Genomic DNA, 16,873 nt, shown 5'->3' with positions numbered 1-16,873 from the left:
CCTTTGTTGACGCGGCGCGACACGCCAGTGCCAACAAGTTTTCCGTAGCCATAGTCAATGACAGGGGAGAACTCCTCTCGGCAGCCTCGCTGAAAACCTCCTCGGTCGATGTGGCGGAACAGGCTGCTATAGCTCTCGGATTACTGGACTCAAAACGCACTACGGTGTACACGGACTCCCGAGCAGCCGTTAGAGCGTTCGCATCGGGATTGATAGCCAAAGAAGCAGCCAGGATTCTAAACGGCAAACAGCCCTCTGACATTGTTCACCACATAGTCTGGTTCCCGGCTCACATGGGACCAGACGTATTACCGGGTCACCTGAACCCCAATGAGATAGCCCACGACCGTGCGCGAGGTTTCGCATGCCACGACGGGATGGTGTCTCGGGTGAGTTCGGGAGAGCTCGTCCACAGTGATCCACTGGTTACTTTTCATGAAATCACCTCTCATTACAGAGGGAATAGGCAGAGTTTTCCTTTCCCCCATCATAAGCTCAACAGGCCACAAGCTAGCACGCTTCGCATGCTCCAGACGGGGTCCTACCCCTCTAGGGCTTTTTGAACATCCTCCACCCGGACATCGATCCACTCTGCCCAGATTGTGGCACTGAATTTAGCTCATTAAATCACATGCTCTGGCAGTGCCCTGTGTTACAGGATTTTAATACAGAAGAAAACTGGACGAAGGCCATCACAGACCCGAGAGAGGACGTCCAGCTCCTGGCTGCCCAGAGGGCCCGTGAACGAGCGGAGAGGCATGGCCTCTCTGTTCCGACATGGGACTAGCCAACGGCTGGGTAGGGACCTGCAGGCCCCCGCTTAGCTCCTCAGGACCCCAATAAAGTCGTTTACTGCTGCTGCTGCTGTTGCATGAGGAGAATTTGCTTCTAAATGTGGCAGTAACGTTGTGAATTGACCTCGGCTCAGATCGTTGACTGTGTGCAAATTTGTCTAATTTGTTTCACTGTGCTGATGTCTTTACAGCTTCTGCTTATTTCTTCTGCCTGCACCTTATATTTGTTGTATTTATCAAGACATTGTCTGTCTCTGCCTCGTTGAAGACAAATAGACACAAGTACTGGTCGCTGTTGGTTTGTTTGGTTTGCTCTTTCTGAACATGGTATGTATATCCATTTGCTAAAAGGGTACGCCGCTGCGTCTAACGCAGGTACTGCTCATCTAAAGGTAGATTTAATTAGTAGGGGTTTGAGTGATGTATGGCACCAGATAGTTATTGTTCTAGAAAGGTGGCAAAGCTTGTCCACAAGTTTAACGTATGGAGATGCTTAACCATTTAAGTGCCATACTTCGCTCGCGATTCTTTGCCTACCATGCGCCGAGATGGCGCTTCCCCACCCAGTGGTCCTGTTACGGAAGGATGAAAGAAGAGAGAGGAAGAAGACCGCAAGAAGCTGGCTGCTGCGTGTTGGTGGTAGTCAGCCATCCTAACTACTCTGACTCATATTATATATATATATATATATATATATATATATATATATATATATATATATATATATATATATATATATATTGAATATGGGTCTTTCTGTACTCCCAACATCCCCATAACAAGGTGCTTCGCCTCCGACATATTCATGATCACCGATGGTATATAAAACGGATGCAGACCAAGCTTCACAAAGAATTAGTGTTCCCTTTCTTCCTTACAGGCTGCTGTGTCTGAAATAAATCTGCTTTTCCTGCGTCCAGTGGCCTTGTCGCTCAATTAGTGCTTGCCTACTTCTGTTACACTGCAACCCACTAATGTTAAAACGTGATGCCTCTCCTCTCTTCCCTTGTCCTCGTGGCCTTTTACTCTGCTGCAAGCTTTTAGATTTGAATGGTCGAATGATTAATAAAAAGATTGATGCTACCAGACTATATGACGTCTGTCATGACGGCAATAATTTAGGTGGACCTGAAACTAAATAAAAAAACAAATAGGCATGTGTGAGTAGGAATAACTGTTCCTTGTGACAAAACTGGCCCAATGCTAAATTTGAGGCCTTTGCTTCAAGGAAATTGGTTTTAATAGTCTCAAAACCCTTTCGTGCTCTCGTGGCTGTCTAATAGACAGTCACGGAAGTTGCACAAAAAGGAGTGCCTTTCTCTTGGGGAGCTGTTTTTATCACAAGTATGCTATACAGCGCCAGTTGTGCTATGAGCAGGCACAACTGCGCTTACAAACTATAGCCTGAACTTTAAAATAATTTCGTATCTATTTGTGAACTTCCCAAGCCACTTCACAACTGCAAGCTGAATCTGATGTATGCTGTCTCAGGGTCACGACCTATATTTTGGGGAAAACTAGGAATGCAGCCTGTGATTTAAGTTTGAGCATTTTGAGCCCACCATTTCGAAATGCTTTTTATGTTCACTCAGTAAAAGACAGTTTTTCAAGCTTCTGGACTTGATTTTCAGTGATACAAGAAGCAACATTTATTTAGTTGTATTATACTAAGTTTTCATATTTTATTTAATATAGTTTACTTAATATAGTAAGGAGAATGCCGAGGTACTTGAATGAGTTGGTGCGTGGGACGGGGTTCTTATCAAGTGAGTAATCGAAAGCAGAAAATGTCTTTTTGCGGGTGAATGTTAATAGTTTGCATTTTTTAGTGTTTAGGGTCATTTGCCAAGAAGAGCACCAGTAAGTAATACGGTCAAGATCCCGTTGGAGGGCGACGTGATCGGAAGGTGAGCAGATTTGACGATACATCACACAATCGTCTGCGAACAAGCGAATGGATGATGTTATTTCGGATGGCAAGTCGTTAATATAGATCAGAAAAAGTCCGAGTACGCTTCCTTGTGGTGCACCAGATGTTACATCGCTGATACTGGAAATAAAAAAATAAATTATGGGGTTTTACGTGCCAAAACCATTTTCTGGTTATGAGGCAAGCCGTAGTGGAGGACTCCGGAAATTCAGATCACCTGGGGTTCTCTAACGTGCACTTAATCTAAGCACACGGGTGTTTTCGCCCCCATGGAAATGCGGCCGCCGTGGCCTGGATTTGATACCGCGACCTCGTGCTTAGCAGCCCAACACCATAGTCACTGAGCAACCACAGCGGGTAATCAGATACGTACCACAATCGGACATTGTCAGCTACTGTTAATGCTTGAAAATCTTTCTCGGGTGGGTCAAAAATAAGCACTTCAGACAGGAGATGGCGTTTGTTTAACGCATTCACTGTCCCCTAAGTTCCGCTGAGACAGACGCTGCCACTAAAAGGGGTCGTTATTGGGGTCGGGTCAAGTTCCATTATCAGGCGAATGCCAGTTTTAGGATCGAAATAACGAAATTTTAGACCCGGAGAAGTGCATGGGGCAAGGACCTTCGGCCAGGATCGAATTAGCTGAAAAATTAGATTAACCGGAGTCAGATTATTGGAAGTTTACTGTACACCCCTTTCTGTTCTACAAGGACCTGCCATATTAATATGTAGTTTTCTTCTATAAGTGTGGCGATGGTGCTAAATTAAGCATTTGTTAAAATCATACATTGTTCGAAGGACAAGTTACAAAGGAGGGGCACACTTTGATACTTGAAACATTTGCACATATAAAGGCAGGACACGTTAATAACTGTCCAATTAACATAAGTTGACTGTATTGTCTGCATAGCATGTGGTTGCTTTTTGGGATGTGGTCATTCTGTAAAACAAAGTTACATTTGTTTCAAATAAAGGGCTGAAATATCGCTTGTGTGTTTTCCTATGCTCTCTGTTCTGATTGCGCTTTTGAAAGCGCAGTGAGCAACTGCAGACTGAAATACACAAGGCTTCACTTTATCATGCCAGGAAGCATTTTGGCTTGACAAAGGAACCTTGACCTCTTCCATGCACACACACTTTTTTGTATAAACACTCCAAATGAACGAGAGTGACCTCACGTATTTTAAAGCCTGGCAGTGTTAAAGACAGAGTGAAGTACAAATACAATTTACTGTTAAGTATTGCTGCTAAAACGCCATGCTTGGGGCCGGCTAGGCCGTGGTAGAGCCCTGAAACAGCTTTCACCACACTGCTTGCTATAGCATTGGTGTGTTCTGCAATCTGAGGGCAAAACTATAACTCTCTGGAAGTTCAGCAACGTAATTGACTGCTATTTCCGTATGTTTGATGCACTCCTCGCCAGGGACTTTTCGTCCTGTAGGCATAATAGATAGCCGCCTCGGACGCTGTTTTGGGAAGAGTGCAGCGTACCTCGAAAGCCCCCTCACAATGCTTCACCAGCAGGTTTTGCCAGCGAGAGTGGAGGGGGGCACAATAATTTGACTTTACATGGTGCGGCACAATACCTTAAAATGCTGCTGCTTCTGGCTTCTATTTACTATGACATGCTGGTGCACCTCAACATGGAACGACCCCATTTTACTAAAATTCTGAATTCTTCTACCAACATGGTGTGGTGTGGTTATCGATGATCACTGTATAAAATTGGCACAAACAGCACGTATAAAAGTACAAAAGCTGCTATAACTGTAATGAATGACCTGCGGTCATCCGAAATGTGTAAAATTGCTAGAATTGGTCAAGCTCATTTAAACACTACAGAGTTCAATAGCCCTGGCACAATTTTTTTCTTAAGCGTGTGTAGCTGTCATTCAGTTAATTACACTATGAAACTTCAAATTTCTTCTATGCGCAACAGATATATCCTTAACGCAAACATTTAAACATGTGCCAAAGGCATAGTGCCCCATTATCTGGTGACGACATTGCATGGTAGGTCGCAAACAAATTATGCATGCTGCAGTTGTTTATGAGTAAGCCGTGCCATTATTAGATCACTGAAAACTGAGCATGTTAGGACCACTATGCCGCACAACATTGGTCTTTCCTTTCTGTCTTGGTGCACACTGTGGAGTGGATGCATGTTAAAAACCTCAGGCGATTAAAGTTAAGCCGGAGTCTGCTACTATGGCATGCCTCGTAATCGTATCGTGGTTGTGACTTATAGAACACTAGAAGTAAATTAATTTTAATTTAGATGTTTGAGAATAGTCATAAGAAAATTTATTTATTGAAGAAAGTCTTGGCACACATTAAGGATCGCTCAAACAACACCCAGCTTTTAGTGGCATGGTGGGGTCATAAAGGTGACATGTGGAACCAGATTAAAAAGAATTCAGTAAAAAAGTTTAATGTCAGTGCTACTTTACATGTAAGCATGAGGGACACATCTTTAAAGGCATCATCTAAATCTTGTGTAAGTATTTATTGGTGAATATCAAATGACCCTACATCTAAGGAAGTTGTAGGGTGTTATGACAACAGGAAGCCACACGATTTTTGTTGGGAACTCATCCTATAGAGACAATATAAGGTAGCAACAAAATAGTTGGGCCTAGTGAAGAATTCATTCAAGACCCTAACCAATTTGGGAGGTTCAGTATTACTAGAGAAAATGAAGGCCAAGCACCTTGAAACGCATGCCCGAACCTCATCAGCATTACATCACTTATATCAAATAAGTTTTATTTTGTAATTTTACGACATTACGAGTTCTCAAAAACCTGCTTGGCTGGTTTCAAGAACTTTTCAAGAACGCTTTAGTTCCCTTTGAATGCAGCATAGTCAGTCTTTAGTGCACTAGACCCATCTTTACTGATATGCAATTAAGTAGATCAAAGCAGATGCTGTCAAAGTGCATGTGACAGAGTGTGGAGCGGGCATTCCTGGGTGATGTTGCCAAGAAGGCAGTTGAGCTTAATGCACACAGCAGCTATAGCATATGAAAACCAGCACTTTAATATTTTTTTAGATACCGCAGACCTTTAGCAGGGCTTGAGCTAATGCTGGTCATAATCTACTATAATTTCCATCATATACGGCCCTTGTCATCACAAGTTTTTTTATTTTCCTACAATATGTCCCCTCTGTGTGCAATCAAAATCTCTGCCAAGGACAACAGAAACAGTACGATTGGAAACTGCAGAATTCTCTATCTTCGGAGGTTGCTGGCTGATTTCCGATAAGATGCTTTGTAAGCTGGCATTGATGTCTAAATCTCAACTGCTCTGCAAGCGTACGAAATAGGCTTTGCGATACTCTTACCACAAGAAGAGAGACTAGAATGACTATTGCCCGTGACAAATGGCACATACCCATGACGAGGGTTCGGCTAGGATTCCCCATGAATGCATCATCAAATAGCTTGATATTCCCACTAACTTGATAGTACATAATATTGATAGTGCCAAAAAACGTGCAAAAACCGCAGCGGCATTCCCCTTGTCCGCGGGGAGGATGACTATGTTCTCGTTTTCTTGTAACCGTTTCAACGCGCTTGTTTCTGCAGCCGGCAGGGTCGTAGGATTTGTCCTCGCAACCTTCGAGACGACCCCAATTGCACGCGACCGAGCTTCTTCCCGTAAACTGGGCTCAACAAGCCGTACCGCTTCTTCCACGGCGCAGCTAGGTCACGACCAAATGTCGGCCAGCTGACCTGCCATAGTCATCCTCCGCGCGGACAAGGGGAATGCCACTGTGGTTTTGGACCGTGTGGACTACGTCAACAAGATAAATGGCCTGCTCCAGGACACGTCGACCTATGACAAACTGGCTAGGGATCCAACGAAGAAGGTGGAATCGGAGCTCCAGAAGCTGCTTACTGAAGTTTTGAAGTTTGTCCCCCCGAAAGAAAGAATCTCTATTACAGGTTGCTCTGCCACAACGGATCGGCTCCCGCGCTCTACGGACTGCCGAAAATTCACAAGCCGGACGTCCCAGTACGACCGATTGTGGACTACACACGCTCGCTGCTGTACGAACTGTCCGGCTACTTGCACCGTATTCGTAGGATGCTTGCAGGACTCACGCCCACTTTTGTCAAAGACTCCGCTCACTTTATTGAGCTGATAAGAAGCGCCTGTATTGACGTTGACGAAGTCATGATATCCTTTGACGTAAAGTGAATGTTTACATGTGTGCCTATTGACTACGCGTTCGAGTGCTGCAGGAAACTTCTCGAGGCTGACTCTTCTTTGCCCGAACGCACGCCATTCGAATCCCACGACATTTGCCGCCTTCTAAAATTTTCCCTTGAAAATACGTACTTCGTCTTTAACAAGCAGTATTACAAGCAAGTATTCGGCACAGCGATTGGAGCCTCTGTATCCGTCGTTTGCGCCAGCATTGCTCTAGAGGATCTGGAAAGTGCCGCCTTATCTTCATTCGGGACGCGGCCAAAGCTATTTCTGACATGTGGACGACTGCTTCTGCATTATCCCTCGCCGGCACGCAGCACATTTCCTCGAGCACCTAAATTCCTTTAAGCCGAGTATACAGTTCACGGCTGAAGAGGAAAACAATGGGCGAATTCCCTTCCTGGATGTCCTCGTAGAGAGGACTTCAAGCGGCTTGAGGACTAGTGTCTACAGAAACCCAACGCACACGGGAAAGTACCTGAGCTTAGACTCAGCGCACCCAATTGGGCAAAAGCGATCCGTCACAGCAGCACTCTTCTCCCGGGCATTCCGCGTCTGCTCCAGCCCCACGAAACGCAGGCAAAAGCTACAGGTTGTAAAAAGGGACCTATTGAACAATGGCTACCCTCGACAACTGCTTAGAACGCAGGAGCGCAAAGCAGCGAAGCCCCGCCGTGAAACGGCGAAAGAAACAGTGAAGCGCGTGGCGGTACCCTACACAGGGGAACAAGCCAAGCCCTGGCACGAAGTTTTAAGGGCTACGGTGTCCAAATCGCCCACGTGCCTTCCCGAAAACTTGGCGAGCAGCTGGTACGCGCAAAAGACCCTTTGCAACACGCGGACTACCCGGCAGTGATATACAAGATACCTTGCAAGGAGTGTGATGTGTCGTACATCGGCGAGAGCGGAAATTTTAAACGGCGCTTGAAACAACACAGGAATGACGTCACTAAGGGCCACACAGCCGCGAACGTCCCGGCAGAACACCACTAACTAACCGGACACATCATTGACTGGGACTCGGCAGCCATCATAGCAAAAGAAAAACACTTATCTGCCCGTTTGCTTTTAGAATCATTTCACATCCAATCAACTAGACACACGATAAACAGGACGCGGGGTAATCTTCGCGAGATATACACCCGAACACTGCGCCACATCACCCATATAGCCGCGCGCTCATGCTTGCATCTTCATTGTGATCAAGGGACCCGTACGGGGCCCGAAACGTCGCTTCTTTATTTTTATTTCATTCTTGGCGAGTGCACGTTTTTTGGCACTATTATGTTTCCTCGCCAGACGAGTTTTGGTGGTACCACTTGACTATAATGATGATGATGATATGTGGTTTTTAATTGCGCAAGGGCCAGTTATGGCCAAAGAGCGCCATGACAAATGGTAATTTAAAGGATTTATTCTGAATGGCGTGGACAATGAATTTATTATGGCAGGTGTGACATGGCTGTATAAGGGCCTAAAAACTTTCGCCATAAATGACGTAAATATATAGCTATTAAAATAATGACACTGATTAGTTATGGACGAGGACGATGGCAGTTGTGTTTTGATAAAAAAAAACATACGAAAACGAAACAACAGTTACAATAGAGCATCAAGGCGGCCCTCGAATACAAGGGCTGGTAATCACGTGTTAAAATTTCCTGGCCAAATTATTTTCAGAATGTCGGTTTCGGCTAAGAAATCTAAGACTATTTGCAGTTTAAAAAGTGGTTCATCACTAAGAAAAAATGCAGGGTGAAGTGGTATGTTTTCCCCATATGCAGAAGGAAAATACTTTTTCCTCTCTGTTTCTATTGCAGGGCACTGGATAAGAACATGGAGCACTATCTATCAAGCTATCGCCGCACCCCCTACAAGTAGGAGAATCCCCGCCAGTCAAGAGGTAGGAGGGAGTATTGTAAGTGTCCTTATGCAAAATAGAAGTGAGGCGTGCAGACAGGACACAAGAGTAGAGAAGTGGACAACACGAACGCCGACTGTCAACTGAAGGGGGCACTGAGGCGAAAAAAGAAAGAAGACACAAAACTCATCTGCGCATGCTCAGGAATGGTAACACCACGTGTCAATCGGGTACACGTGCCGGCCTACGTGAGAGATAACTGTTAAGGTACTTAATCTGTTCCTTAAGTAAAGTAATCGAAGGCTGACTCACGCACGCACTTCCACCATTATAGATATGCCATGCCTCTACCATAAGACGCGTATCTTCATTCTTATGCCTGTACAATATCGCGCATTCATCTAACTCTGGCGTGCAGTTACAATCTCGGCAATGTAGCGAAATATTAGAAGGCGATCCTCCAGTTAACGACCTTTTATGCTCCATTAGCCTCTGATTGATGCACCGTCCCGTTTGCCCTACGTAGAACTGGCCACAGCTAAGGGGTATTTTATAAACTACACCCGTACGACAGTCAGTAAAACAGTTGTTCTTATTGAGCTTCACTGGACGAATATCTGTTCGTTTTTTGCCTTTTACCCGCTCCTTTTTATTCTTTACGGCAGCACATATCTTACCTAGCTTATTGGGAGCAGTGAAAGCAACATTAGCATCATATCTACTAGCAACTTTTTTAAGCCTGTGCGACACTGAATGAATATACGGAATAGCCTCTACTCTTTTTTTGCTATTACTGCTTTCTGATATTCACGCCCGTCCCTCTCGAAACCGACTTCTTTAGGCGCTCAGCCACAGTGGCCACCGCTACACTAGGATACCCTGCTTCTAATAGGCGCCGGACCTGCGCATTAAAACTGGCGCTTATTTTGTGCATGCAGGATCTGGTGCATGCACGCCTCACTTCTATTTTGCATAATGAATCCTTACCAACTAGCTCAGCTTTCTGTCGTTCTAAGTACTGTAAGTGTGTCCTATTCTCAATCGGCAAAGAAGCACTTCTTTGTACCGTGCTGTTTTCTCACTTATCCAATTCCGCAGTTTTGGTTTTATGATGTGTAGCTGACTCAATGCTTCTTTATCCCACTCTGCTTGCCAATGATTCCTCAATTTACGGCGCAGAAAGGGCTTTAGGTCTGTGGCAGGAATGGGGATATTTCCATCTGTGTCGCTAAAACTCAATGATGTAGCGTTTTCGTCAGCAGCTACGTTGCCTTTTATACCTTTATGACCAGGTACCCAGCATAGGATAATCGCTTGGTTGCAGATATATGCGGAGCACAACAAACTATACAGCTCATTCAAAATGGGATTCTTATGCTTTCGTAAGCTAATCAGGGCTCTCACGACACTTAATGAGTCTGTAAAGACAACAGCCTTAGCGACATTTCTGCGCCTTATGTGTTTAATAGCCGAAAGTATACCGCATGGTTCTGCCGTAAAGATACTGGTGTGTGGGTTTAGTGGCCCAGATGTTGAAAATGAGGGTCCGACAGCTGCGTAAGCAACACCAGCAGGAGACTTCGAAGCATCTGTGTAATATTCGTCGGAGGAATACTTCTCTTTAAGTTCAATAAAATGTGACTGTAAGTGAGCCTCAGGTGCTTGTTTCGATAATTCTAAGAAAAAGATGTCACGTTGGATAGTTTGCCACTCCCAAGGCGGTGGAAGCCGAGAGGGGGCCATTAAGACATTCTCTAAAAGAGAGACCCCTGTTTTTCTGAGAGTGCTTCCAACCGGAGGGACAGAGGAGGCCGGACACCTGGGCGGTTACGGAATAACCTGGCCGTGGAGGAGTCGTGAATAATTGAATGACATGGATGATCCACAGCTGATTTTACCTTCAAAGCATACGAAAGACACAAATATGTCCTTTGGTAGTATAGGGACCATTCATTAGATTCGACGTAAAGGCTTTGCACAGGACTAGTTCTAAAGGCGCCTGTTGCAAGGCGGATGCCTAAGTGGTGGACAGGATCTAGCATTTTTAGAGTACTACTCCATATCTAAATATACGGACAAGAAAAACTGTTTGTCGACAAAGGCATCACGGATACTTGTCTCGATGCGGACAAGGTGATCTGTTGTGGATCTGCCCTCTCTAAAACCGCACTGTAAGGGATCGAGTATCTTGTTGCTTTCAAGAAAATGGATGAGGCGACGGTTAATCATTTTCTCAAATAATTTGCATATACAACTTGTCAGAGCTGTAGGCCTATAACTGTTGGGTGAGGAAGGATCCTTGCCATCTTTGAGAATAGGGATTACGATTGCTTCTTTCCAAACAGAAGGAATGTAGCCAGCAGAGAACACGGAATTAAAGAGTGAGAGATGTGTTTTTTGGGTTTCGGGGTGTAAGTGTCTGATCATCTCATACATTATTCTGTCACTTCCTCAAGCGGACTTGTTGCAACAGTTCAGTGAGGCCTGGAACTCAGCCATTCCGAATGGACGATTGTATACTTCGTTGGATGTGCTTTTCCGACCCAAATTCATCTGTTCTGCTAGTCGCTTGTATTTTAGGAATGTATCTGTGTAATGAGATGTACTGGAAATGTGCTCGAAATGTGCTCCTAGACAATCTGCCTGATCCTCAAGGGTGTCTCCTTGTGTATTTAATAAAGATAAGGGATGAGTTTCACGGCCTTTTATTTTGTTAACCCTGTTCCAGGCTTTTCGTTCGTCTGTATATGAATTGATTCTGCTTATGTAGTTTTTCCAACTTTCCCGTTTAGCACGGCGGCGCGTTCTTCTACCTTGCGACTTGATCGCCTTGAAATTAATTAGATTCTCTGTGGTTGGTGAGTTACGGAGGAGATTCCAAGCCTAGTTTTGCTTTTTCCTGGCTTCCCTACACTCCTCATTCCACCACATCGTTTCGAGGGCGACCCTTTTGTTTGGGGGATACATACTGATGCAGCATCAATAATGAACGCTGTTATGTATGCTACTGCGTCGTGTAGGCTAAGTTCACAGATATCATTCCAGTGCAGCTGCGTTAGTTCGCGAAACTTGGTCCAGTCGGCTGAATCAACTTTCCATCGAGGAACATGTGCAGGACACTCACTTTATTTTTTAAGGCTTAGGACGATGGGGAAGTGATCACTGCCATAAGGGTTATTAGTGACATCCCAATGGACCACAGATATCCAGTGGATATGCAATTTAGGTCCGAACGTCCACGTCCGGGAAACGATATCCATGGTACGAACAGGGGACCTAGTTCTTGGGACGCAGCATAACGTCCGCGTATACGGTGGACGTCCGGAGGATGTTTGTTTATGGATCGACCAGCGGCGTACGTCCTGCAGGTGTCCGCCTATGAGTGCCTTGTAACGTCCACTGATTTATGCCTTGGACATAAGCACAGACGTGAAGCTACATGCGATGATTTATTTAAATATTTACATAATATTTAAAACCTACATTTTATTTAGGAACCTAGACTTTGAACACGGGCTAAACAAAATCTGACCTAGCACTTGCGTGCGGGTTTTTTACCTTTCGGCACGGCGTCGCGCACCGTCCAGGGTGTGAAGTACTAGGACATCATTCTATAAAAAATAGTACGCTATAATCCAAGCGCTTATTCTCTTCTGTTCTGAGCAAATAAATATTTGTATTGTTAAGAAAACCCATGTTACTATGTATTAGGATGCTTCACCAAGCCGTATCATCGTACTAGAACTTTCTTTACCTTTTTTTTCAGCAGTGTGAATTATGCGCATTTGTATTCTGCTCAAACTACTAAAATCTTTCTTGAAGTTATTTTGAATGTTTTAATAGGCTTTGTGGCATTTCGGTTTTACTATCTTACGTTACCCTTTTGTAATACGCACCTTCAATCGTCATGGTCATCAATATGTGAAAAATATTCGCTCGCTTCGGCGGGTGCCGTAGCGCGTTTTGTTGTTGAATGCAGGTGCCTTTCTCGCGCGGCTTTCAACTGACGCACCGCGACCTTGCACTTTGGAAACGCGGCAAGAGCTCTTTTGTTCCATGCGTGTGATCTGAGGGCCAGTTTCTGCGCGGGGAGTACTGACTCTCTTCACAAAAGTGCGGTTAGGGCTATTGTTAGTAGGCTTATTGCGTACAAGTAAAACTGCTTTGTTCTCGCTTCCTACGCACCAAATGTCGCGACCACCCGACAGGCGTGCTTGCGAGAAGGCAAGCAGGGATACAAAGAAAGTTATTGATGTTTTTGCGAAAGAAGGAGTTCAGGGGAGTTGTGAAAGTAGTCGGCATGACTCGGAACAAATAGCATTTGTTGAACGTCTCGAAGCACCACGTGACAGCGGTGGGAACAGCTTAGAAAGCTTAAATCGCGCGACTTGAAAAGCATTGTTGCGAAGACATCACGCCCGTAAACACAGATGACGGGGAACAGTGGGAAGAAGTCGATCTACAGTCTGCTCTCTTTGGTGTCCACAGTAGCAGTGATAGTGAAGGGCGCACAAGCGTGCGTGATGGACTGCAGGATTCCTTGCGTGAATGGGCAAGCGAATATGGTATCAAAAGAAGCGCGTTGCATGAACACCCATAGCATGAACATTGTTTTTTGTTGCTTTGTGTCTTGCACCGGAGGTCGTGTAGTAGCGCATACGTGCAGTCACAAAAGCTTCAAAGCAATGTGTGCGTGTTCAGACTGTTGTATAGAGGCTATTTATTGAGACTCCTCTTTTAAATCTATGTTGTTCCATGGCCTCAAGGCGTTCAAGGGAAGGGTGCATCTCTCTCATTAGGTTCAAAGTGCCAGGCATGGTGCAGAGCATTATGAATTACAGTCATATGTTGGAGCTTGATAGTGCCTTATTTTGTATTGCTGATATGTGAGAAGTTACCAGTTTCTAGGACAATAAAATGTTCTTTGTTTCAGAATAAATTGCTAGCAGTCAGAAAATTCTCTGATATTTTAATAGCACATCAAAATGTTTTTGTGGCAGGACATTTCTTTACCTAAAGTGTAGTAACCGAAGACACTTAGATTCCAACGTACCTTGTAAAAATAATTGCCTGTAATTTATGATGAGCAAAAAATGGCCTATGAAATGCCTAGCTAGTTACGTTCCTGACTACCACATTTCCTTCCTTTTGTGTTTGAAGGCTTCAAGAAGCATATGTGCTCCGACTGCTCAACATCGTGCATTTTACACAACAACACCATGGGGGCTTGCTTGAAAAGTTGTGCAACATGCATATAAAGCAACCTCTTGGTGGAAGTGATCCACTCATCGAGTGCCCCTTCCACAGCTTGGAAGATTTTATGGCTTTTGATGAAAGCCTGGAGAAAGAGAACACTGCGAGTTTGGTTTGGTACGTAGTTTTCCTGAATTTAGCATAGACAATAGAGAGCACTTGAATGCAAAAAAAAAAAGATATTCAGTGGTGTACGCCCCTGTTGCCTGTAGTTACAGCTGCATGCTGTTGCATGAAACAGGTCAGTGCGTATGAGATTTGTGTAGCAGTACAGAAATAATTTTGCGAACATGACTTGCATATATAGTGACAACACACGCTGCAGTTACTGAATGTATGCTTGCGAATGAGATTTCTGTGTCTGTACTGAAAACAATTTTCAGTTACGACTCATGTATGCTGAAAGACAAAGCATGCACGATAGCATGTGCCAACATATACCCTACTTGAGATAAACCCAATGCACAGAACACTTACTGGCAAGGTTGCATTTTACAAACATCTTGCAGCAACTTCTGGGCTTAGATACATTGAATTCATAATTATGAGCTATTGCTTTGTTGGAATGCTAAAATTTCTACCAGCAAAGGAGGAACATCTCTACATATCTGAAATTAAAATCTGTCACACCCCTCCATTACAGCACTGGTATTCTTCATTGCATCATTCTACCATCTACTCTGTAAAGCTGATATCTTCGAACCCAGCCACACAGTGAACTGATCACAGGTGGTCTAATTGACCTTATCCAGGTGGTTTCAATGGGGAAGAAGCGCAAAAACATTCATGTACCTTACGCTAGGTGCACATTAAAGGACCCCAGATGGTCAAAATTAACCTGGAGTCCCCCACTACGGTGTGCCTCATAGTCATCGTGATTTTGGCACATAACACTCCAGAATTTAGTTTTTTTTACCCCTGTGGCTTTAGAGTTGCATCTTCAAATTGACAATTTTTTCTGAAAAATTGCCTGGGGAATATGCAGATCTTAAGCCCTGACATTTCGCTTAGCTGCATCAACTGTGACATCCTGCCTATAGCGTGGTATTGTTGATTAGGTGTGAGATGATGCATATGCATAATGCTCTGCATAGAAATGTGGCTACATTAGTGGAAAGTAGCACACAGGAACCCGCTGACCAGACTCTGCCACTGTGGCAGTTGTGTAATAGCCTGATTGTGCAGTGGAATGGTTTCACCAGCTATTCTTGGCAGAGTGCAAAGAGGACACACCTAGTCTTCTGCACCACAAGGCCATGTGAATGAATACGTAACTTCTTGTAGGTCTCTTTGCTTGGAGTTGCTGTATGCTGAAGAAAATAACGCTAAGACTTGCCGTTTCTATGGCATGAGAGTGCTGCACGACAGCTTGTTTTGTGAACATGTTTGCCAACGGTTCCATGCAGCGGGCGTTTTCCAACTGGCATAGCCATACATTCAGTTTTCATTTTCTGTGATCGCACACATTTACTGGAAATCTGTTTTTTGCAGGTTCGCGAGTTCACAGACCTTGGAGGGAGAAATGCCAGTGCAGCTACAAAGCGTATACTTGCATACACCATTCATGATGACCTAGCCACACTTTTTTCTTGGGTTGGCCAGACGGGAAAACTGAGTTTCTCTAGTCTGAAGACTACAGCTGCAATTATTGGTGAGTTGAAACTTCTCTTTATATCTTTTTATGAGTACGAGCACTAGGATGAACTTAATTTATGCTTTCGATAGACAGCTATTAAGCCTTTTATTACACAGTGGCTTAGTGCAAATAGTTCAATAGCCACACTAAGTGCAGTGTGGTTTTGGGTAATCTACAGCATCACTGCTGCTGCACCAGGTCCTCATATATCGCTGGCTACTGGGAAGCGATTCGTATGAGTGGACACGGTGTTAGCAAAGGCTGGTGGTGTTGAGCAATCACCTTTGCTGCCAGAAAAGTCCTTCTATTCCAGTGCACTGAGCTATTGTAAGGATAGCTTTTGGGTGTGTTGTCGATGACCTGGTGGTGGCTGATGAAAATAATATACTGTCTCGCATGAGGTATTTTAGTAAGGATTAGTTGCATTCTCCTCTCTATTTCGCTATCTGGTCTATAGTTGTCAGTAAGTCTAAAAGATATCACCAGCGTTGCTTGTTGGGATTTCATTAGAGCTTTTCGAGTTCAATTTCTTACACAGTGAAGTCTGCCTTTTATGTGTTTTGTTCTTTTTATGCATTTTTCTTAAAGGGAAGCTTTCGCTCGGGTGCTGCTATCTAAATACATGGAAAAGCAGAAATCATTTTCTCCCAGTCACTGCAATGAAATTCATGAGGTTGCTTTTAAAGGAAAAAGTTAAAATCTAGTGACTGTAGCAAACAGATTTTTATTCATGGCGTCAAATGTTTTACAAGATTCCTAAATATTACAAAATTTGATCAAAACTGTGAAGTTCATAACTGTATCTCAGCAATTCATTATATTGCAATTCTGTAAACTGGACCTAACAGTACGCCTAAATCAGACAAAATTGATACATTTCACATCGTTGTCAAATATACTACCTATAATTGAATAGGACATTTCCAAAACCCTTGTAGACGTTTTAACAAGTTCATGTAAGCTGCTGCAAATTTCTCCCTCAACTTTGTCTGCTTTAGGCGATCTATATAAAATAAAATTTACTGGAATGTGATGTGTCTGATGCAGAGTTATATATTTGTAAAGCTTTTTTTAAATATTTGTAAAAAAATTACACCCTACATCAAAATTTTGCTTACAGCAGTGACTAGACCTTAATTTTCTCTCGCAAATTCAATGAATCCCATACAAAACAGTCTAGCT

The sequence above is a fragment of the Dermacentor variabilis genome, chromosome 3 (genome assembly GCF_050947875.1).
Source record: "Dermacentor variabilis isolate Ectoservices chromosome 3, ASM5094787v1, whole genome shotgun sequence".
Classification (NCBI taxonomy): Eukaryota; Metazoa; Arthropoda; class Arachnida; order Ixodida; family Ixodidae; genus Dermacentor; species Dermacentor variabilis.
The sequence above is the reverse complement of the archived record's forward strand: the minus strand, read 5'-3'. Positions refer to the sequence as shown.